The sequence below is a fragment of the Scyliorhinus torazame genome, chromosome 19, assembly GCF_047496885.1.
Source record: "Scyliorhinus torazame isolate Kashiwa2021f chromosome 19, sScyTor2.1, whole genome shotgun sequence".
Taxonomy (NCBI): domain Eukaryota; kingdom Metazoa; phylum Chordata; class Chondrichthyes; order Carcharhiniformes; family Scyliorhinidae; genus Scyliorhinus; species Scyliorhinus torazame.
Genome location: NC_092725.1, coordinates 77,241,315 through 77,266,658, shown reverse-complemented (window position 1 = coordinate 77,266,658; position 25,344 = coordinate 77,241,315). Strand labels below are relative to the sequence as shown.

Here is a 25,344-nt window from a genome sequence, read left to right as displayed (position 1 = left end):
ATAACATCACAATACAATTCTGATCCCTCTAAAACTGGCAAGAATACATTACCAGCATGCAGGCCTATTTTATGGATATTTGCTTCACCAGGAGCCTCGCCCATTCATTAAGTTGGAAAAGATAATGGCCCTTTCAAAAGGCTCAAAACTCTTACTTTAGAAACCTCTCTGACTGCAACAGGTTTATTTATTTGAAAATAATATATTTGCCAATTTAGTGAGTATTTAACTGTTGGCACTCTGTGACCATAAAATAATCAATCAAACCTGTTTTCTTGAATTTAGCAAAGGAAGAGGTTAGTTTTATTATTCTTAACCCGATCTAAGCTTCCAGGATGAGAGTTTATAGATAAGACTGATATAGCACCTCTCACAACCAACAGACATCCCAAAGCAATTTACAGCTGTGATAACCTCACGAGGACCACGGGGGATCGCTGACTGATCTCCCATGGGCTTTGTAGAATACCATTTCCCGTAGTGAGCAGCAGAGGCCCGCCCAGCTGCAGCTCGTTAGCAGTACCTATAAATGTAGCTCCCAGATCCGGACTGGCAGTTCCCAATAATCCTGGGCTGGGACATTGGTTGTGTGTGCCGCAACAGTGGTTTAAAATAAACTAAAAATTATTAGTTTGGCCTTTCACTCGGCGTCTCCTGGAATTATTAAAACGGCCAATGAAATACATTTGAAGTACAGCTACTGTAAAAAGGTATGGAATGTAACAACCAATTTTCACACAATGTTCCCACAAATGACCAGATAATTTGTTTGTGATGTTGATTGAGGGGTAAATGTTGGCTCAGCTGCTGGCTCTGCTTCAAAATAGTGCCATGGGATCTTTGATATTCGTCTGAAAGGGCCTCTGTCTAACCTCTCATCAGAGAAACTGCACCTCCAACAGTGCAGCATTCTGTCAGTAATGTACTGAAGTGTCAGCCTTGATTTTTCTCTGCTCAAGTCCTAAAGTAGGGCTTTCATCCACAACCTTTTCACTCAGGGTAGAGTGCTATCAACTGAGCCACAACTGACACCTCATGATCCTTTGTTAGCTTACAGTTATATATTAGGACAAGAAAGAGGGAAAGACAAATTCAAGAAGAGAAGAACTAAAAAATCAGTTCTACCTTGACCTAGAGGTTTGTTTTCGTTGATATTAAACTGATTCAAATGAAGATGAAAAGCCATTCAATATTATGCTGTCAATCAAAATAGGGTTAAAAATATCAGGGGGTGGATTTCCCTTGCCCGCCGCCAGTAGCAGATTTCCCAATCCGGCGGAGAATGGCGCATCGGCGGAAAAACAGGATTGCCGCTTTCCAATGCGCCACCCCTCCGCGATGCCCCAGCCCTCTCAGGTGGTGTCACGCGAGCATGAATTGGTGCAAGTATTTACAAGCAGGACCCAGGCGCCATGGCTGTTGATGGGGAGCAAGGAGGTAAGAAAACTTTTCCAACTTTTCAGGTTTTCTGGGGAGTGTATGCCTGGACCTCAATGAGTAGTGGGGAATGATTTGGTGGCAAGTGCGTGGGCTTGGGGTGTCCCCCATTGCTGCATTACAATCATTTAAATCCACCCCCCTAGCTGCAACTTACAGGCTCCTGGCTGTTGCGACTGCTGACTGCTCAATGTATCCTGCATATGCTAATAGGGATGCTGGTGATGTGGGAGCCCACCCTGGCCACCCCTCACATTCCAGCAGTTTCATCAAGGGGATGCGTGTGGCCATGCTCAATCGCCGGCCCACCAGGTGTTGGTCCTCCTCAATGCACTCCTCAGAAGCGCGGCCCCACAGCAGAGGAAGCGAGGGATTAGCAGAGCTCGCCGAAACAAAGGACACATGAGCAGCATGATAGCACAGTGGTTAGTACAGTTGCTTCACAGCTCCAGGGTCCCAGGTTCGATTCCCGGCTTGGGTCACTCTGTGCCGAGTCTGCACGTTCTTCTCGTGCCTGTGTGAGTTTCCTCCGGGTGCTCCGGTTTCCTCCCACAGTCCAAAGACGTGCAGGTTAGGTGGATTGGCCATGCTAAATTGCCCTTAGTGTCCAAAAAGGTTGGGTGGGGTTACTGGGTATGGGGTTACGGGGATATGGTGGTGGCATGGGCTTGAGTGGGGTGCTCTTTCCAAGGGCCGGTGCAGACTTGATGGGCCGAATAGCCTCCTTCTGCACTGTAGATTCTATGATGAGCCGTTCATACTTGAACCCTCCCAGCATATAGCCCTTATCAGAACAAAAGCCTCACCTGTGATACTATCAGCTAGCCCACCCCTGAGACTCACAAGATGTCTTCTCGCTCAGCCTGTCCACTATGCCAGTGATCCCATCAATCTCGCCCCAGCTAGAAAACTTGAAACAGCTCCCAGTCGCCACCAGTGTGTAATACCCAGGCTCCACAGAACACCGCAACTAAGATCCTTCACTCATCCTCATCTGTTGGACCACCCTGCATACCAGGCTCTTAACATGAGAAGAATGATTGCACAGTCTGAACATCTTCACCGCACAACCAGTTGTTGCCCTCCTGGCTCACCCAGTTACGAAACCAACAATAGACCTCACTGGGAGAAACAGGACAAGGGCCACACAGTCTATTGCTAACACCGGTTGCAGCAGCGACTGATACCCCTGTTGGAAGGGATAGGTGGTTAGGATAGAGGCTCCCCACATCATAGGCCGTGTGCCAGTCATTGATAGGGACAGGGTGCAGTGCGGAATACACTATCACTGGCATGCCCTGGATACAGGGGCAATTGATGACATGCATGTCGCCTACCGAGCACCAGGTCGACATTGGGTGCCCTTTATCAATAGGAAGGGCTTCTACTCCATGAATGTGCAGTTGGCGTGCAACCACCAGCTGCACACCATACATCTCTGCACCCGATATCCAGGCAGCATGCATGACACATACACCCCAGCACACTCATCGCTTCCTGGCATCTTTGAGGCACTCCTTCATGTGAGGGGTTGGCGAGTGAGGGACAAGGGTTACCCACTGAGGTCATGGCTCATGATGCCTGTGCGGAGGCCCCAGATCGAAGTGGAGAACGACGTTCATGCAGCAACCAGGAACTTCATCGAGCGGTGCATCGGTGTGCTCAAGATGCGCTTCTGATGCCAGGATTATTCTGGTGGAGTGCTCCCAAAGAGTCTCGAGCATCATGGCCTGCTGCGTCCCTCATAACATTGCGCAGCAGCAGGGCAACATGCTAAAGGAGGAGGAAGAATGGCAGGCTTCATCTGACGAGGAGGACGATGATGGGGTCCAGGAGAATCCAGGCACAGAGCCTGAGCTGGAATGACAGGCCACCCAACATGTGATCCAGGACTGCCGCACACGGGACAACTACATCACCTCCCGATTTACCAACTGGGAGGCCAGGCCATTGGCATCGCCCTCGCCCCCTACATCAACCACACCCACACCACACACAGATTCCATCTTTCCCTGAGCCACGAGTCGTTCCCTTTTCCTTACTCCTTCACTCCACCTTACCCCTATCCTTCCATTCCCACTACCATGGCTTCCCCCAACCCCACAGGTCATACCAGCATCATCACTTGTCCCTTGGTTGGCAGTATCAGCGGGTCTTGTCCACAGGATGGAGGAGGATGATGACAACTCATCGTGAGATGAGCTCTGTGTCTGACTCCTGTCTCTTTTTTTTGATAAACAATATTATTGAGGCATTTTGGCATAGTAAACAACAACAATACAAAACCATCTGCAAAGAACAATCAACATAGTGCAAAAACCAGCTCCCCTGCTGCCCTCCGACAAGGACCCGCCTAACTACCCCCCAAATCTACGTTACCCTACCCCCCTCCCGCCGCGCACGCCCCCCCCCCCCCCCCCCCCCCCCCCCCCACTGACGATTAATTTTCCGCGAAGAAGTCGATAAATGGTTTCCACCTCCGTCGAACCCTGACAGTGACCCTCTTCAGAGCGAACTTAATTTTCTCCAGACCGAGAAAGCTCACCATATCCGCTAGCCATGCCTCCGACTTCGGGGGCTTTGAGTCCTTCCATGCCAGCAGAATTCGTCGCCGGGCTACCAGGGAAGCAAAGGCCAAAACGTCAGCCTCTCCTCCTGGACTCCCAGGTCCTCCGAAACCCCAAAAATTGCCACCTCTGGACTCATCACCACCCTTGTTTTCAGTACCCGGGACATAACGTCCGCGAATCCCAGAACATGTGGACATGGTTCGCTGGTCCTCCCGAACATCTGGCGCACCTGTCCTCTCATACAAAGAATTTACTCATCCGGGCCACTGTCATGTGGGCCCAGTGGACAACCTTGAATTGAATCAGGCTGAGCCTAGCGCATGTTGCGGTCGCGCTTACCCTTCTCAACGCCTCCACCCATAAGCCCTCTTCTATCTCACCTCCGAGCTCCTCTTCCCACTTAAGCTTCAGCTCCTCGGTCTGCGACTCCTCTGCCCCCATAAGTTCTTTGTATATATCTGAGACCCTCCCCTCCCCCACCCATCCACTGGACACTACCTGTCCTGGATCCCCCTAAGTGGCAGGCGTGGGAAGGATGGAATCTGCCTGTGTAGAAAGTCCCGCACCTGCAAGTACCTGAAATCATTCCCTCTTGCCAGCCCAAATTTTTCTTCTAGCGACCTCATGCTCGAGAAGCTCCCTTCCAAGAACAGATCCCCCATCCTCTCAATCCCAGCCCTCCGCCATGCTCGGAACCCACCGCCCATATTCCCCAGGGCAAACCGGTAATTGTCGCAAATTGGGGACCAAACTGATGCTCTCACTTCCCCCACATGCCTTCTCCATTGGCCCCAGATCCGCAAGGTCGTCACCACTATAGGGCTGGTGGAGTACCGTGCCGGCGGGAGCGGCAGGGGTGCCGTAACCATGGCTGCCAAACTGGTGCCCCTGCACGAAGCGGCCTCCATCCGCCCCCAAACCGACCCCGCACCCACCATCCTTATCATAGCTATGTTGGCCAGTCCCCCTTTCCGGTCTTTTAAGATAACATATCACTGTGAGTATTTACACTAAGTGTGCCCTTCCCCCTTACTATCTACTACACCCGTGCCAACTTAAGTGTCACCTATCTTTCTACTCTTTCGTGGCCTACCATGTCTTCCAGGTGTTACCACAGACAGCACATCAGAAGTGGAGGCAGCCTGCTGCTTGTCTCACCCTCTTCCCTTTGATGGCCTTGGCAGTCGTCCTCTGGACGGCCTGGGCCCAGTCGACCTTTGGTGTCACATGTGATGATGTGTCAGTTTGTTCTGTCTGCTGCCCATGAGATGCGCCAGTGTCAGGTGGCGGGAATTAGGAAGGCTGGAGGTGTTCCAGTGCCTCCCCTGTGGGAGGCTCCATCACTTCCTCCTCCTTCGGGGTGCTCACTGGCCTCCGGGCTTCTCCCTGGGAGGCCAGGGTGAGCTCCGGAGGCATCACTATCACCTGCCACTGCCAGTCCTGGAGGCCTTTTTAAAAAGTTAATTTACTGGATGTGGACGTCGCTGGTTAGGCCAGCATTTATTGCCCATCCGAGTTCCCCTTCAAAAGTTGGTGGTGAGTTGCTTTCTTGAACCGCTGCAGACTTGGAGGTGTAGGTACACCCACTGTGCTATTAGGGAGGGAGTTCCAGGATATTGCCCCAACGACAGTGAAGGAACAGCGGGCGATATATTTCCAAGTCAGGTTGGTGAGTGACTTGGAGGGTAACCTCCAGATGGTGGTGTTCCCAGTTATCTGCTGCTTTTGTCCTTCCAGATGGTAGTGGTCGTGGGCTTGGAAGGTGCTGTCTAAGGAACATTAGTGAGTTACTGCAGTGCATCTTGTGCAGTGGTGCACACAGCTGCCACTGTTCGTCGGTGGTGGAGGTTTTGAATGTTTATGGAAAGGGGAGCAATCAAGCAGGCTGATTTATCCTGGATGATGTCGAGCTTCTTGAGTGTTGTTGGAGCTATACTCATCCAGTCAATTGTAGAGTATTCCATTACACTCCTAACTTGTGCCTTGTAGATGGTGGACAGACCTTTGGGTGTCAGGAGGTGAGTTACTCACTTTAGGGTACCCAGCCTTTGACCTGCCCTGGTAGCCACAGTATTAATGTGGCTAGTCCAGTTCAGTCCAGATCAATGGTAACTCCCAGGATGTTGATTGTGGGTGATTCAGCGATTGAATGCCAAGGGGCAGTGGTTCAATACTCTCTTGTAGTAGATGGTCATTGCTTGGCACTTGTGTGGCGCCTGACCTCGTCTGCATCATGGTCTTGATGCCCTCAGCCATGCAGCACTGAGACTGATTCATGTCCCTCAGTGAGTGGGCCATGTCCCTCACTGCCTCGATCATGTCCCTCTGGAATTGTGTCATGCGGGGGGCATGTAACATGTCCTCCTGTGACTGACTCAGATAGGTCAGTGCCAGGTCAATGCTCTCGATGCCCTCAGCCATAATCCTTTGTGAATGGGCCAAGCTCTGGAGCGCCGCAGCAAAGTCCATGTGCACCCAGGACATATCCACCTGCAGCTGCCCCTCAGCTATGGACAGCACAGTGTGCCCCAAGCCTTGGATCTCCTGACATAGGGCTCTGACGTCTTGTCCCAAACCTTCCACCGCAGCCACCACCCTTTCAGTGTTGGCCTGGGTGCCATGCATTGTCATCACCATCTCCTGCACCTGAAGGTAGCTGGACACCTCCAGCTGTACGTGCAATCGCTGTAAAGTTGCTGACACCCCCTCTTGTAGATTTTGGCTCTGCTTCTGCAGTGATGGGATCACCTTTTTCAGAAGAGCAACATTTGTCTGTGATCTGGCAGGCCTCTGATCATCCGCTTCCTCGGGAGTCCCTCCCTCCACCTGATGTGCTGCAGCATGTGTGTGTGTGTGTGTGTGTGTGTGTGTGTGTGTGTGTGTGTGTGTGGTGCTCACCAGGAGGTGACCCAGGAGCCTGATAGTAAACATTACGCACCGAGGTGATAGGCTCTGTGATGGTGCAGGGGAAAGCAGTGGTGAGACATTGGTGTCTTTCCTGGAGTGGTGTTCCAGGGTGTTCTGAGGATCTTGATGGGAGCACTAACCCCGGACGACGCAAACTCATCTGATGGTGATCCTGCAAAACAAAAGACATGGGCTGGGATTCTCCGTTTGGCGACGCCAAAATCGCGAAATACATTGGGCAGAGTATAGGTTCGGATTCCAAAATCGCAGCGGGCGCCGATTTGACGCCAAATCTCAATTCTCCAGCATCTCGACAGTGGAGTCAATGCGAACTGGAACGCATGTACAGTAAACACCGTTTGCATATCATTAGTGGGCTCGACCCAGTATTCTCCGGGACCTCCGTGATTCTCCTCCTCTGATGAGCCAAGTTCCCGACGGCGCGGTTCACTTGTGCTTTCAAAAATCCTGAAACCGGTGTGGTGGCTGATGAAGGAGAGAAAGAGGAGGTAGGAGACAGAGGAGCGACTGTGGGCTGCCGGGGCGGACTTTGGCTGGGCTGGCCGGGGTGGGGATGGACCCTGCCAGGACCGGGGGGGGGGGGGGGAAGTCGAGTGGCCGGGGTGACCCCCCAGACACGGACCGCCATTACTGCAGCCATCTTGCTGCGCAACCACTGACCACCCACCTTGGCCCATGGTTTTGCAGAGTGACACCAGCCACATTGGTTGGGGATTCGTGGAAGGTGGGTTGTAAGGGAGATGCAGGCAGGTGGAGTGATTTTGGCCTCTACGGGATAGGGAGCAGATTGGAGGAGTGAGGGACGGGAGTGATGCCAGGGTCATAGAGGTGGTTACTCACCTGAGCTGCTCTAAGGAGGTTGTTTATCTTCTTTCGGCATGGCATGCAAGTCCTCCTAGTGAGGCTGGCAGCACTGAGAGCCTCTGCCACCTCATCACAGGCTTTGTTGAGAATAGCGGGCTTGAATCTCCACATCACCCTGGGGAAAAGGGTGTCCCTCCTCTCCACAATGGAATCCAGAAGTCTGTCAATCTCCGACTCCTGGAATCTTGGGGTAGGTATTCGCACAGCCATCCTCCTGGCTGGAATGACAGTCTGTGGCGAGGGAAGCGCTTAAAAGCAGCTCCAGCTTCTCAGCCCAGTAATGCGATTGCCAAACCCAGCGAATCAGATGACAGCGGGGCGGGTATCAGTCAGGCTGCTTGTTGCCAGTGTGCTAGCCAATTTGCATGACCTGAATTTCTTCTGGCCGGCACCCCCAGCGGAGAACGTAGTTCTCGCAATTCTACTCCAGGGGCAGCACTTTGTTTCCAGATCGGAGAATCCAGCCTCAGAGTCCTTAAAATGAGAAAAGCAACTGATGCATCTTCAGAGAACAACTACACTGAGATTCTTTCTGGATGAGTGTCTCATGGAACAATTTCAAAGGCTATAGACTGGTATAAAAGCGATTGACGACAACACAGTGATCAATTATTTCTATCAGCTGCATGACATTTGTGTCTTAAAAGTATTTGCAGAAATCCACATAAACAGATATTTGAAGTGATGGTTTTCTGTTAGCAAAGGCTGTAAATTTGCTGAAAACTCTCACTGAGGTAGGCACACAGCCAACGGTGAAGAAAATATTTTAGAAAAAAAAATTGGGTTAAACGAGTAAAATTATTTGATACTAAGAGTCTTTTCTTTAATTTTTTAACCTTTTATGAACAACAATTTGCCTTTCACCAACGTTTTAGCCACACACATTTATGATATAGTTCTGTTCCTTCCTCCTGTACCACAATCATTTTAAATAAATCAGAGTGCATATTTTGTTTTTATGGAGAGAGGAGGAACTTAAAATAAAGAGGCAGGGGGGAGGGAAACTTAAGGCAGAAGTCTGGGGAGAAAACAGTTGAATTCTAATGAGAACCTTATGTACACAGTGATTTGATTATCAACTTACTGTGGTATGAGAAAGGGAACAAGAATTGTAAATTGAATGTGCTCTGATGTTAACTTATGATTTAAATCTTCATTATCCAAGAAAATGATTACCACAATATATTGCTTTACATCAGTTGGAAAATTCAAACTTAAGAAAATGACTTTTGCCATATTTAGAAAGATTAAGAGAATTAAAGAATACATTATTAAATAACATGTTAATTGTTCCTTTTTAAGTCTAGTTTTGCTGATTATCTATTGGAAGAACTGAGTGGGATGCCTCTGGCGTTAATACTAGGACCACTTCTTCTAATTTAATATATATCCGGAACTTAAAAAATGATTGCAAAATGGTCCAATTACACGAAACTAGAAGAGACCGGAATTGATCTAGTTGTATAAAATATGAAAGGTGCCAGTTGAAAATTCATATAAATGCGACATAGAGGGGGAACAAATTCAACAAGCAGTGTACCCTATGAATGATGTTGAAACTGAGCAACCTAGTAGACTAAGTAGATTCAGCCTAAATAATGCACAAACAGCAGTTAGCAGGGTCAACAGGATGTTGAACTGATAGCATCTGTGGAAAGAAAAACAGTTAACATCTCAGGTTGATGACCTTTTGTCAAAAGTGTTGACTTTCAATCCTGACAAAGGATCATTAACCTGAAACATCAACTGTTCTTCTCACCATGATACTGTCAAACCTGCTGTGTTCAGTTTCAGTTGCCAGGAAAACGTATAGTACTGGTGACCGTGCAGAGATGAACTGTAAAGTTGATTTCCGCTCAAAGGGGACATTGCTACTTACCCCGTCCCACAAACCCCTTAACCCCCCCACCACCACCACCACGTGCCAGCACCCATATCGGCTGCCATGGCCAGGTGCCCAGGCCACTTAAGCCACAAGCCACCCACCCCTGGGGACTGCATGCATCGGACTATCAAACAATGTGTTTTCTGTCCCCCCAACACCTTGGTTGGGTACTTTATCGAAGAGGCTCCTGGGACACGATCTGGTGCGCACCACATAGATGCTCTGGTACATCAGGTGGAGGTAGGGCCTCCTGAGGGGGTGGAGTGCAGACCGACCTCAGAGACTAGCTGCCGTCCAGACAGGTTTTGAGCTTCTGGAACAGACAGTCCATCGATTGTCGAGATGTAGTGGCAGAGCCAGGGACTACATGAGGGGTTGTCAGCGAGCATCCAGCACCTGCAGGTGCAGATGGAGGAGTCCAACTGCGTGCAGGAGAAGGGGTGGTGCCGGCCATGCGTGCCACCCAGGCCAACACCACACGGGTAGCGTCTGCGGTGGAGGCCTTAAGGACAAGGGTTGCGGCTATGGATCAGCATGTCTAAGGCCTGGGGCATTCTGTGCAGGCGGTGGCCGAGGCCCAGGACAGGGCTGCCCTCTCAGAGGCAGCCATGTGCCAAAGTCACCTGGATATTGCAGAGGGGCTCCTGAGCGTGACCGAGTCACAACGGGCCATGGCTGAGAGCATCGGAGGCACAGCCCAGATGCTGGCCGAAGTGGCACAGATGCAGAGGGAGGTAGCCCAGTCCCAGAGGGAGATGGCGCAGTCACTGGCTGATGTGGCACAGACCCAGAAGGGGTGGCACAGTCTCAGAAGGGGTGGCACAGTCAATGGGTGATGTGGCGCAGTTCCAGACGGAGGTGGTACACTCCCTATGCTCCTGACTGCAAGCATGCAGACCCTGGCCACGATGGCAGTGGGCCTCCAGGACTGAAAGCGGCAGGTGGCGGGGGAGCTTCAGGGCACAGCTCCGCTCGCAGTCAGATGTGTGTGAGGAGTGGGCTGGTTTAGGATGGCCACAGAGGGGGCATTGGGAAGAATTGGCAATCGTTGGGGGTAGGCTTGGCTCAGGGACCGCAGTTGAGCCAGCTCCAGTGTCCCACCAGATTTGAAAAGAGCTCTTTTTACCCATAAACGAGAGAAACTTCGACGGAAAAATGTAGCCCCACACCCCGGATGTGGCATGTCTGCTGGTTACCAAACCCGGAAGAAGGAGGTGAAAGACTGGCCAAGGAGTTGGAAGAGACCTGTGCTGCAGCAGCTATTGGAAAGATGGCGGGGGGGAGAGGGTCAATGCAGATGGAACAGTTGATGACTTTCATCAGGGAACAGTTCCGTCAACAAAGGAGAGAGATGCCGGAGGGCAGATCGTAGGCCAGCGAAGGGGCTATACTGAAGCACCCCTGAAGGGCTCGATGGAAAGGGTCGAAAAGTGTTTGGAGGCACAGGGGCCGCAAATCCGGGAGATGGTGAGGGTGATGTCGGACTACAGCGATCAGATGGTGGCTCTGAAGGCGGCTGGGCGATCAGATGGTGGCTCTGAAGGCGGCGGTGGGGCTCTTAGGAGACATTTGCAAGACGCTGAGAACAAAGGTGAAGAGCAAGAGAACAGGTCGAGAAGACAGAGCCTGCATATCATCGGCCTACCTGAAGGAGTGCTCAAGGTACGTCTCGAGGATTCTGGCGGGGCTAGTGGTGGAGGGGGTGTCGGACAAGGCCCCAGAGGTGGATAGAGCGCACAGGTCTCTGAGACAGAAGCCAAGAGCTGGGGAGCAGCAATGGGCGGTGATCGTAAGACTCCACAAGTTTATGGAAAAAGAGAAGATCCTGCAGTGGGCCAGTGAGAAGCGGAACTACGAATGGGAGCAGGACAATGTCCATATATATCAGGACATTGGAGCTGAACTGTCAAAACAACATGCTGGATTCAATAGGGTAAAGGTGGTGCTGTATCGACGCCCGATCAGGTTTGGGGTGCTCTACGTGGCAAAACTATGGGTGACTTATGAGGGTTGGTATTTTTTTGAGAACACAGAAGCAGCCAATGACTTTATTAAAGTGCACAATCTGGGGGAGAACTGAACTTTATTGCGAGACAGGTGCTGGCACTTTGGAGTAATGGAAGAAACGGGTATAGTTGGGTTTGGAGGGTGGGGATGTTTTTTATTTTCCTCCCACGTGGAGGGTTTGTCTTTTCTTGTTGGGTCGACAATGTGTAGCAAGGGTGAAAAGTTGACCGTCCGCCCCCCTCCGACTCCCCCCTCACGCTGCCTGTGGCGGTGATTTTCTGTTTTGTTCAGCTTTGGGGGAAGCGACTTGTGGTCTGAGATGTGTCTTTGCTTGGGTGGGGGAGGGGGAGGTATGCAGGGAGCCTTTTATACAGAACAAAGAGGTGGGGCGGGGGGGCGGTCAGTAGGAAGAGCCTTTGGGCAGGAGTTGCTATGCTGGTGAACGGAGGTGAGGTGGGGCAGATGGCCATGAGAGAAGACCAAGGGGTGGGGGGGAGATGCGACGTGGGAGGGTTGGAGAAGAACCATGGTCGGGGCGAGAAGGGGACCATCTTGGATGGGCCCAGTACAGGGCGAAATTGGTAGAGGCAGAGCCAAAAGGAGAGGATGACTGACGGTAGAGGTGAATGGAGACTTAAGCTCCTGGTAAGGCTTATAACATGGAACGTGCAAGGGCTCAATGGACCAACGAAAAGATCTCAGGTTTTCGCACACCTCAGGAGTTTGAAGGTGGAAGTGGTCTTTCTGCAGGAGACCCACTTCTGCGTGAAGGACCAGATTAGGTTTGAGAAGGGATGGATGGGTCAGTTAGTTCACCCGGCATTTGATTCAAAGTAGCAGGGAGTGGCCACCTTGATGAGCAAGAAAACGGGGTTTGTCAGTGCGAAGGAACTAAGGGACCGGGGTGAGGGGGGGCAAGATATGTGATGGTGAGCGGGGTATTGGGAGAGGATGCCGGTGGTGTTGGTGAATGTTTACGCATCAAATTGGGACGATGTAGGGCAGGGGCGGATCTACTATGAAACTAATGAAGCTTAAGCTTCAGGGCCCCTAATCCCGGAGGGGCCCCAGAAGCGACTTTAGTCCACACTGCTTAAAAATTTTGGGTCTGCTGTATGAGAAGGGTTTTTTTTTAAATTAATATTAATAATATAGTGTAATTAAATCAAAATAATAGTTAAAATAACAACAATTAAACTGTTATTAAAGTATCATGTAGGCTAGCCATAAACAAAAAAATCATTCAAATTAAGGATGTTTCATTCTAAATATATTTTGTTAAAGCAAAAATTCAGCCGATAGGATTGCACAATATGAATCAGAAGCAAAAGGTTTGTGTGAAGATATCACCTCAAGTTATTCTGATGCTTCCAAACGCATTGTTACAAGGAAATTTTCAGATGGAACAAGTGGTATTGCTTTTTTGAGAGGAGCTGACCAATTTAGGATAGAAGTTCGATAATAACTCTATGACTGCTTGATAATCCAGTTACGCAAGAGGATTGACCCATTTGAGCAGATTGCGAAAAGGTTCAAGTTCCTCTCAGAATTGGTGAACAATTCTGAAATTGATAAGGACAGTATTAAACTTATAATATCGTATTACAAAGATGATATTGTCCATAAATTAGTAAACGAGTGTTATCAGTTCAAAGAATATTTGCACCTTAGGAAATCCCAGAACACAGAAGAAAACATGCCATCTAAAATGCAATGCGCAGAAACAATGCGCAGAAGTTCTTCAGCTTATTTGTGAGCAACACCTAATTGAAGTGTTCCCCAATATTACTACTGCGCTTAAGCTGTACTTGACAATGCCTATCACGAGCTGTGAAGCAGAAGGGAATTTTTCAAAGCTATCCTTTATAAAGAACAAATTTTGGTCTACCATGACTGAAGAGTGCTTAAATTTTTAATGCATATTGTCTCTACAAAATGACAATGTAAGGAAGCTCTCATATGACAAAACTGTACGTGAATATGTTGCTAGAAAAAACAGAAAAAAGAGTATTTTGTAAAATGTGCTTCATGTAGTATGTATTCTCATAGGTGTCTAAAATAAAAGATTATATTGACTGTGGTCTTTTCTATGTATTATTTCATCATTCTATGATGCATCATGCATGTATATAACATTTCCCTAATTTTCATCCCCCCATAACTATAAGGCATAGGAAATTTTTATTCACACCAGTGACTTTGACATGTGAGATAACCCAGTACAGCAATTTTAATCAAAATCAGAGATGTAGTGGTTAATTTTTTTTTAAATTTGTGGTGATTTGCCGTGGAACAACCCCATTGAAGAAGATAACAGTGGTTACCCAGACCTGGTTGCGAAGGGGCCCCCATAACAGTTCAAGCTTCAGGGCCCCAAAAATGTAGGTCCGCCACTGATATAGGGTTTATGAGAGGTTTGCTGGCAGCGATCCCGGACGTGGCCATGCACCAGTTTATCATGAGAAGAGACTTTAATTGTGTTCCAGAGCCGAGGGTGGATAGATCGAGCCCCAGGTTAATGGGAAGGGTACGGATGGCAAAAGAGCTGGGAGGGTTCATGGGTATGGTGGGCCGTGGCGCAAAAAGAACCCAGGAGGAAGGGAGTTTTCCTTCTCACTTGTTTACTGGGTAGACTCCAGAGTCAACTTTTTGTGGTGAGCCGTGAGGCGTTGGTAGGGGTGAAGAGGGCAGAGTACATGGGGATAGTAAATTCAGACCATGCTGGAGCCACTGGCTGGAGATTCAGTTTAGATTGGGACGGGAACAGAGGCGGGGATGGAGGCTCGATTTGGGGTTGTTGGCAGACAGAGGGTTCTGTAATAAGGTGTGGTCGGTGATTAAAGACTATGTAGAGTTGAACCAGAACAGGGGAGGTGTCGGCGACACATTTTGGGAGGCACTGAAGGCGGTGGTCCATGGGGAGATTATCTCGTTCAAGGCACATGAGGCTAGGAAAAGGAGAAAGGAGTATGGGTGTTTAATGAACAAGATAGTCTGAGTAGATAGGGAGTATTCGAGAGAGCCCACCATGGAGGGATTGATGAGAAGGAAGACGTTGCTGGGGCAATTTGATACGTTGACGGTGAGGAGGGCGGTGGGGCAGCTGCGTACAGCAAAGGGTGTGCAGTACGAGTATGGGGAGAAGACAAATAAAATGCTGGCACACCAACTATTTGTCAAGATGGGTATAGAGGGATATGGCACAAGGAAATGCTTAGGGTTTTGGCAAAGGATGGTATCATGACCGGTACAGGCTTGGAGGGCCAAACGGCCTGTTCCTGTGCTGTATTGTTCTTTGTTCACCATCTGCTCACCTCCCTGCTCTCCCAGCCACCCATATATGTCTCTGATCCTCCCTTCGCTCCCACGTCCGGAAGCAGCAGTTGCTCCAGCAGGGCATACTTCGGGAGCTTGGGGAACTCATTCCAAACTTTCCGCGCGAAGTCCCTAATCTGCAAGAATCTAAACTCACTTCCTCTCGGGAGCTCTACCCTAAGGAGAAGAAGTGGGAGGGGTGGGGTTAGGAGGGGAGATGAATTGGGGAATGTGGGGGGGGTTAGGAGGGGAGATGAATTGGGGAAAGTTGCTTATACTCTGCTACGCAGGGTAAAAGCAACTTCCTTGTATGTGATACAATTCAAGGTGGCACATAGGGTGCATATTACTTGGGCAAGAATGAGTGGGTTCTTCCAGGGAGAGGCACACGAATGCAAGAAGTGTGGGTGGAGACCAGCGAACCAAGCACATATGTTTTGGGGCTGTGAGAAGCTAGAGAGATAGTGGCTGGGAGTGTTCACGGCACTAACGAGGATCGTGGGGGAGGATGTTGGGCCGGACCCTTTGGTGGTGATATTCAGGATATGAGAGAAGACTGAGCTGATGGAGGGGAGGAAGATTGATGTCATGGCCTTAGTCTCTCTGGTTGCCGGGAGAAGGATCTTACTGGAATGGCGGGTGGCAACGCTGCCGGGGGTGGCGGCCTGGTTGGGAGACATATGACTTTGAGGGGTTCAGCGGAGAGCTTTGAGGCAAGGTGAGGGATGTTCGTGGCCATGATTGAGGAGTTGTTTGGCGCGGTGGGGGTGAAAATGGGGGGAAATTTGTACAAGCTGTATAATTATGTGGTGGGGACTGTTTATGTTTTGTAACCGTTTAAATAAGTTTGGAATAAAATACATTTTTAAAAATTGTATGCATCATGGAGGTGTGCACGATGGCACAGTGGTTAGCACTGCTGCCTCATGGCGCCGAAGACCCGGGTTCGATCCCGACCCCCTGGTCACGTGTGGAGTTTGCACATTCTCCCCGTGTCTGCGTGGGTCTCATCTCCACAACCAAAGATGTGTAGGGTAGGTGGATTGGCCAGGCTAAATTGCCCCTTAGTTTGAAAAATAAATTTGGTACTTTAAATTTTTTTTTTTTAAATCTATCATGGAGGGGTTGCAGGCAGGTGGGGGTAGTCAGCCGGGTGTTGGGTGGGATGCGGCGTCCTTACCCCTGCCAGTACCCCCACTCCCCATCCTCCCACAGTCTGTGACCCTGGAGGCGATCAGAGCATCCCGTGCACGTTGGCCTTGGCGCAAACGTTGTGCGGCTTCCATGCCTGCCCCGAACCCATGTCCTCACCCTCCTCCGCATCCTCCTCGTCGGTCAAGCACTGATGTTGATCCTCCTCCTCCAGCACGACGCCCCTCTGCTGCGTGATGCTATGGAGGATGCAGGCTGCCATGATGGGGTGACTCTCCCAGCATCATACTGGAGAACTCCTCCAGAGCAGTCCAGGCACCTGAACCGCATCATTAGGAGGCCAAAGCATCGCTTGATCACTGGTCGCTGCCTGGGCAACGTAGTGGGATTCTGCGTTGGTTTGTGGCTTTCGGAAAGGTGTCATCAACCGCGACCACAGTGGATAGCCCCTGTCGGCCAGCAGCCAACCCGACAGCCAGGGTGCGCTTCAAAGAGGCCGGGAATTGACAGGTGTGCCAGGATGAAGGTGCCATGTATGCTGTCCGTGTATCAGGTGCAGAGTGCATGATGCACATCTGATGGTCACACAGCAACTGCACGTTCATCGAGTGGAACCCCTCTCCGTTTGTGTAGAGTCTCATCATCTGCAGGTGCTTGAAGGACGATGTGCATCCCATCGATTACCCCCTGGACACAGGGCATGTCGGCAATGGTGGCGAATCCTGCTGCCCGGGCATCCTGGTGGGCTCGGTCCACATTGAAATAGGGATCACATGGCCCACCTAAGTGCAATGCCCACAGTAGCCCCTACAGGAGGGTTGCCGGATGCGGACCATGGTGTGTACCACTGGCAAGCGTAGCACCAGCCGACGGTACCCCTGGCATCAGGTATGGGTGCCAGGGCCGAGCTCCGTGAGATCCAGGACAGGTCCCCACTCGGCACCTGGATGGACCCCGTGGCGTAGAAGTTCAAGGCGACTGCCATCTTGACGGCCACCCAGCAGGGCAGCACAGTGGCGCAGTGGTTAGCATTGCTGCCTCACGGTGCCGAGGCCCCAGGTTCAATCCCATCTCTGGGTCATGGTCCGTGTGGAGTTTGCACGTTCTCCCCTTGTCTGCGTGGGCTTCGCCCCCATAATCCAAAGATGTGCAGAGTAGGTAGATTGGCCACGCTAAATTGCCCTTAATTGGAAAAAATGAATTGGTTACTCTAAATTTAAAAAAAAAAATCTTGACAGCCACCGGGTGTAGGTGTCCTCCACCATTTCCCACGGTGTTAGGTGCACCATGATCTAGCAGATATGTTGCACTATCCCCCTCCTCAGCCGGAGTCTTCAACTGCATGCCCAGTTCGGCAGCTGCTCGAATAACAGGTGCTGTCGGCACACACGAGGCCTCATGCGGTGCCTCCTTTGCACCTCTTCCTCCTCCTCAGCCTGTTGGGCGGCCGGCTCTCCTTCCTCACCAGCTGCCTGTTCCGCTGCTGCAGGCTCCGCTGCTGCAGCTTCCTCCTCCTCGAGCAGCACCAGCTCGCACAGCCACAGTGCATCCCCCAGGGCTGTGGCAACTAGGAGGAAGGCCACCATTGCTGGTTGAATTCCAATATCCACTGTCAGCAGGGGGTGAAAGGCTGACATGTTAGCATGGTGTGCGCCCCCGTGCCCAACCAGGTTCGACCGCTACACGGTGGCCCCGGTTGTCACTGCGGACACTGCACCCACATGTTCCCCTTCGATCCGCGCCCCATCGGTGCTTGGCATCTTGTGGGGCCTCTGGCCCTGGTGCCCTCATACCTGCTGCCAGGGGTACTGTCGGCTGGTGCTACCCTTGCCAGTGGTACACTCCACGGCCCCCATCCTGCACCCCACCTGTAGGGCTACTGTGGGCATTGCACTTAGGTGGGCTGCGTGATGCCCTGCTGGCAGGTGGCAGTCGGTTTGGATAGGGGCAGTGTGGTATGGCGGAGTGTGGGGTGTTGGGCTGTGGGCACCCATACGGCCGGTGGGATTCTGCAGAAACAGGGGCCAAGGTGGGTGGTCAGTGGGGTGCGTAGCATGATGGCTACCTTGAGGGTCACAGCAATGCCGGTCCGTGCCTAGACACCCTGGGCACGTGTGTGTGTGGGGGGTGGGGGGTCACCCTGGCCCCACGGCCTTTCAACCATCACACCCCTCCTGCCCTGGTAGGCCCCCCCCTTCTCCCCAGCACGGCCAGTATCAGGACTGGCAGACCATGGTTGCGTCTCGCTGAGTCTTACCTCCTTTTTCTCCCTCATAAACAACCCCACCAGTTTCACAATTTCTAAAGGGACAAGTGAACCTCGCCATCGAGAATTCGCCCCGGTGGAGGAGAATCGCAGGGACCCCGGAGAATGCCGGGCCAGGCCGGGTATTGACATGCCAAGAGTGATTACTGTACGTGCTGAATGGAACGCATTGATGCCGCTGTCGAGACATCAGAAAATTGCAATTTGGTGTGAAACCGCGGCAGTCACATTTTCAGCGTCAAAAAACGATTCTCCGCCCCATTGCGTTTTCCGATTTCAGCATTGGCCGATGGAGAATCCCACCCAGGGCTTTAGAAATGGTTCAGAGGAGGGCGATTTGAATAATGTACATTATAAAAACCCTTGCCTGCAAAGATACACTGGGGAAATGGGGTCTTTTTACTCAAAGCTTAATTTCAGTTATGATCAGATGTGGTTGAATGGCTCGTTTCTTTGACTTCAACAGGTTTCTCTGTTTGAAAAGAATATACCTGCCAATTCAGTGAATAATTAACTGTTTGCGCTATGTGATCATGTGATCATAAAATAACCAAGCAGACAGGTTTTCTTGAGATTAATAATGAAAGAGGTTTGTTTTCTTATATATATTCAAACAGATCCAAGTAAAATAGGGTAGGATATATTGGCCAAATTAGAATCCATAACAAAAACTAAGAGTATACAGTCGTTATTTAGGTTTCACGATGAATTTGGTGGTCTTGATGATTCCAATTGAAAAATGTAGACAACCAAGTTGGTTGTTTCTATAAATTTCTGTCTGCTGCACATGGAGAGAGTCAACAAGAACAGGCAGGGCCAAAGCTTACAAGTTGTGTGGAGAGAGAGATAAGAAGGATCTCCCTCAATGTCTCAGCTGTTGTGAGTACATACAACACCAGGTTAAAGTCCAACCGGTTTGTTTCGATGTCACTAGCTTTCGGAGCGCTGCTCCGTCCTCCGGTGAATGAAGAGGTATGTTCCAGAAACATATATATAGACAAATTCAAAGATGCCAAACAATGCTTGGAATGCGAGCATTAGCAGGTGATTAAATCTTTACAGATCCAGAGATGGGGTAATCTCAGGTTAAAGAGGTGTGAATTGTGTCAAGCCAGAACAGTTGGTAGGATTTCGCAGACCAGATGGTGGGGGATGAATGTAATGCCACATGAATCCCAGGTCCCGGTTCACTTCTTACTGTGCTCACCCCAGTTCAACGCCGGCATCTCCACATCGTGAGTACATACATGAGAGAAAGCATGTATTTAAAACACACAAATGGGATGACTTGTTACATGACCACCTTCTCCAATTGCCAGTAATTCAAACACGATCATATATTCAATTATAACTTGATCAGCTCATGTCGGGAAGCTATCATTTTTTACTTAATGCTGCAAAGCTATCTTAAACCAATGCCCCATTGTAAACAATTAGTCTTTAATGGTCCTTCTCCAACAGTTGAATGGCTCAGGTGATTTCCATAGATACCGTGTTAATGAGACAGGAGATGTGAAGCCTCCACATTCCCTAGGGGGGCGTCACAGTCTTTGGTGGGTTTCTGCAGACAAGATGGCTCCAACTCAAATGATGTTCGAATGAGGAATGTACAGTGATGCAAATAAGGTGACTAACTTGGTTGTGAGTTCAAGTTACCATTAACCTGTACTTTAAAAAAGTATGGTTTTAAAATATTCAATTTGTAATTCCAGCCAGTGGATTAAAATCAATATTTGGCATAAATCTTCATGATACTTCTCCACCATGCAAATCAGGGATGGCTAGGGCAAGTGTTTGGCGGTCAGTGTGGGGGGGGGAGTCAGTGGAAACGGGGTCAGATGGTCATGCAGGTGGTTTGTGGGGTGAATGGTCCGTGGTGGGTGGGGGGGTCAGTGGGTGGTGCGGTTTGTGTCAGTGGGGTGGGGCATCAGTAGGTGGAGTCAGGTGGATGATCAGTGGGTGTGGTCTGTTTATGGGTCAGATGATGTGGGGAGGCTAATTGGAGTAGAGGGCAGTTGAGGGTGCCATGAGGGGTAAGGGGAGTGGGGGAATTCCCTGTGGGATCATTGGATATTCAGGGGTGTCCCCTGTGAAATCAGATTGGGGGTGCAGTTAGGGGTTTGGGGGAGTGGATTGTAAGTTTTGGGGGTTTCAAAGTATAAAACCCTTTTAATTAAAATCATAATTTCTAACAATGGGGTCCTCAGTTGTGCCTGACCAAACAAGGTATGAATAATTTGTATTTGTGAATCAAGTAAAATTTATTAAGCAAGATTACTTAACAAAAACAGTGAAGACACCATTGACGGTTCTTATCCCTCAAGACCCTTGGAATCCTCAAGTGCTGCCAGCACAAGTGATGTCTTGCTTCTGTCAGCGAGGTGACGATACCTTGAACTGTGTCTCAAAAGAACTGTACCACAGAAGCTATGGTAAAACTGTGCCAACGGAGACTTTGATTTTCCAACTTTTATCCCTACCTCTCATCCCTTATTTGGAAATAATTTAAAGTAATCTCTTTTATTGAGATCGGGTGAGGGACAGCTGATGTCACCCCACTCCTGGAACTCGAATCATAGAAAAGATACAGCATAGAAGGAGGCCATTCGGCCCATCTTGTCCATGCCAGCCCTAGGACATCCAGGTGCCCTTTCTAATCCCACCTACCTGTACCCGAATCATAGCCTTAGAGAACTTAAGGTCTAGGTTCAGGTACTTTTAAAAAGAATTTAGGGTCTCTGCCTCCACCACGAACTTGAGCAACGAATTCCAGACACCCACTACTTTCTGCGTAAAAAAGTTATTCCTCATGTCCCCTCTCCACTTTCTGCCTCTTATCATGAATCTATGTCCCTGGTTCTAGAATTCCACCAAGGGAAACAATTTTATCCTGTCCACTCCATCTGTTCCCCTCATAATTTTGTACGCCTCAATTAAGTCACCTCTTAGACTTCTTTGTTCCAAGGAAAATAACCCCAACCTATCTCATCTCTCCTCGCATCTACACTTTTCTAGCCTTGGCAACATTCTTGTAAACCTCCTCTGCACTCTCTCCAGAGTAATTATGTAATGTGATGACCAGATCTGCAGATAATACTCCAGTTGTAGCCTCACCAGTGTCTTATACAATTCCAACATTATATTCTTACTTTTATATTCTACACCTCTGCCAATGAAGGACAGCATTCCATAATTCTTAACACCTTGTCTACTTGAACTGTCTTTAGGGACCTGTGTAATTGTACGCCAAGATCTCTCACTTCATTTACCCCTCTTAGTATATTTCCATTTATTGTGTGCTCCCTATAACTGCTTGACCTCCCTAAATAAATGATCTGACAGTTTTCTGTGTTAAATTCCATCTGTCACCGACCATGGGGTAGCCATCGACTATTATCCTTTGTTTCCTGTTACTAAGCCAACTTTTTATCCAGTTCGCCACATTGCTCTGTATCCCATGGGTTTTCACTTTCTTGACCAGCCTGCCATGTGAGACTTATTAAACACCTTGCTAAAATCCATGTACACAACATCCATTGCATTACCTTCATCAACTCTTTTTGTCACTTTCTCAAAGAATTCAATCAAATTTAGCAAGACCTTCCTTTAACAAATCCATGCTGACTATCCCTGACTAGTCCATGCTTTCTATGTGACAGTTAATCCTATCTCTCAGGTTTGATTCTAGTAATTGGCCCACTACTGGCGTAAGACTAACTGGCCTATAATTGTTTGGCATACACCATCTCCAGCCATGCATGCATCTGATCTATTCTCCTATTCCAGCTCTCTCTAGCGCATGGAACTTGAGCAACGAATTCCAGACACCCACTACTTTCTGCGTAAAAAAGTTATTCCTCATGTCCCCTCTCCACTTTCTGCCTCTTATCATGAATCTATGTCCCTGGTTCTAGAATTCCACCAAGGGAAACAATTTTATCCTGTCCACTCCATCTGTTCCCCTCATAATTTTGTACGCCTCAATTAAGTCACCTCTTAGACTTCTTTGTTCCAAGGAAAATAACCCCAACCTATCTCATCTCTCCTCGCATCTACACTTTTCTAGCCTTGGCAACATTCTTGTAAACCTCCTCTGCACTCTCTCCAGAGTAATTATGTAATGTGATGACCAGATCTGCAGATAATACTCCAGTTGTAGCCTCACCAGTGTCTTATACAATTCCAACATTATATTCTTACTTTTATATTCTACACCTCTGCCAATGAAGGACAGCATTCCATAATTCTTAACACCTTGTCTACTTGAACTGTCTTTAGGGACCTGTGTAATTGTACGCCAAGATCTCTCACTTCATTTACCCCTCTTAGTATATTTCCATTTATTGTGTGCTCCCTATAACTGCTTGACCTCCCTAAATAAATGATCTGACAGTTTTCTGTGTTAAATTCCATCTGTCACCGACCATGGGGTAGCCATCGACTATTATCCTTTGTTTCCTGTTACTAAGCCAACTTTTTATCCAGTTCGCCACATTGCTCTGTATCCCATGGGTTTTCACTTTCTTGACCAGCCTGCCATGTGAGACTTATTAAACACCTTGCTAAAATCCATGTACACAACATCCATTGCATTACCTTCATCAACTCTTTTTGTCACTTTCTCAAAGAATTCAATCAAATTTAGCAAGACCTTCCTTTAACAAATCCATGCTGACTATCCCTGACTAGTCCATGCTTTCTATGTGACAGTTAATCCTATCTCTCAGGTTTGATTCTAGTAATTGGCCCACTACTGGCGTAAGACTAACTGGCCTATAATTGTTTGGCATACACCATCTCCAGCCATGCATGCATCTGATCTATTCTCCTATTCCAGCTCTCTCTAGCGCATGGAACTGGGGGTAATCCTGAGATTGCTACATTTGAGGTCCTGCATTTTAGTTTATCTCCTAAAAATTACAATCACCCGGCTTCTCCTTGCACTCGCTATTTAATCTCCCGGCTCCTCTTGCTCTCTATTCAATCTCCCGGCTCCTCGCTCTCTCTATTCAATCTCCCGGCTCCTCACGCTCTCTATTCAATCTCCCGACTCCCCTCGCTCTCTATTCAATCTCCCGGCTCCTCTCACTCTCTATTCAATCTCCCGGCTCCAGTCACGCTCTTTTCAATCTACCGGCTCCTCCCACTCTCTTTTCAATCACCTGGCTCCTCTCGCGCTCTTTTCAATCTCCCGGCTCCTCTTGCGCTCGCTTCAATCTCCCGGCTCCACTCGTGCTCTTTTCAATCTCCCGGCTCCACTCGCGCTCTTTTCAATCACCCGGCTCCACTTGCGCTCTTTTCAGTCTCCCGGCTCCTCTCGCGCTCTTTCTTTTTTTTAATTAAATATTTTATTGAACATTTTTGGTCAACCAACACAGTACATTGTGCATCCTTTACACAATATTATAACAACACAAATAACAATGACCTATTTTATAAACAAAAAATGAATAAATAATAAATAACAAAAATGAAAACTAGCCCAAATTGGCAACTGCCTTGTCACAAGTAACACTCTCCAAAAATATAATTTAACAGTCCAATATATAATTATCTGTAGCAACGACCTATACATACTATACAGTATATATTAACAACCCTGAGAGTCCTTCTGGTTCCTCCTCCCCCCCCCCCCCCCCCCCCCCCGATCCTGGGCTGCTGCTGCTGCCTTCTTTTTCCCATTCCGTCTATCTTTCTGCGAGGTATTCGACGAACGGTTGCCACCGCCTGGTGAACCCTTGAGCCGACCCCCTTAGGACGAACTTAATCCGCTCTAGCTTTATAAACCCCGCCATGTCATTTATCCAGGTCTCCACCCCCGGGGGCTTGGCTTCTTTCCACATTAGCAATATCCTGCGCCGGGCTACTAGGGACGCAAAGGCCAAAACATCGGCCTCTCTCGCCTCCTGCACTCCCGGCTCTTGTGCAACCCCAAATATAGCCAACCCCCAGCTTGGTTCGACCCGGACTCCAACTACTTTTGAAAGCACCTTTGTCACCCCCATCCAAAACCCCTGTAGTGCCAGGCATGACCAAAACATATGGGTATGATTCGCTGGGCTTCTCGAGCACCTCGCACACCTATCCTCCACCCCAAAAAATTTACTGAGCCGTGCTCCAGTCATATGTGCCCTGTGTAATACCTTAAACTGAATCAGGCTTAGCCTGGCACACGAGGACGACGAGTTTACCCTGCTTAGGGCATCTGCCCACAGCCCCTCCTCGATCTCCTCCCCCAGCTCTTCTTCCCATTTCCCTTTTAGTTCATCTACCATAGTCTCCCCTTCGTCCCTCATTTCCCTATATATATCTGACACCTTACCATCCCCCACCCATGTCTTTGAGATCACTCTGTCCTGCACCTCTTGTGTCGGGAGCTGCGGGAATTCCCTCACCTGTTGCCTCGCAAAAGCCCTCAGTTGCATATACCTGAATGCATTCCCTTGGGGCAACCCATATTTCTCGGTCAGCGCTCCCAGACTCGCGAACTTCCCATCCACAAACAGATCTTTCAGTTGCGTTATTCCTGCTCTTTGCCACATTCCATATCCCCCATCCATTCCCCCCGGGGCAAACCTATGGTTGTTTCTTATCGGGGACCCCCCCAAGGCTCCAGTCTTTCCCCTATGCCGTCTCCACTGTCCCCAAATCTTCAGTGTAGCCACCACCACCGGGCTTGTGGTGTAGTTCCTCGGTGAGAACGGCAATGGGGCTGTCACCATAGCCTGTAGGCTAGTCCCCCTACAGGACGCCCTCTCTAATCTCTTCCACGCCGCTCCCTCCTCCTCTCCCATCCACTTACTCACCATTGAAATATTAGCGGCCCAATAATACTCACTTAGGCTCGGTAGTGCCAGCCCCCCCCTATCCCTGCTACGCTGTAAGAATCCCTTCCTCACTCTCGGGGTCTTCCTGGCCCA

At 49.3% G+C, this 25,344-nt stretch overlaps 1 protein-coding gene across 1 annotated transcript in view; it reads left to right on the top strand.

Moving 5' to 3' along the window:
- LOC140396239 (RIB43A-like with coiled-coils protein 2) overlaps window positions 1-25,344 on the top strand; it is a 62,068-nt gene that overhangs the window by 22,424 nt on the left and 14,300 nt on the right. The gene's annotated exons all lie outside the window — the stretch shown is intronic.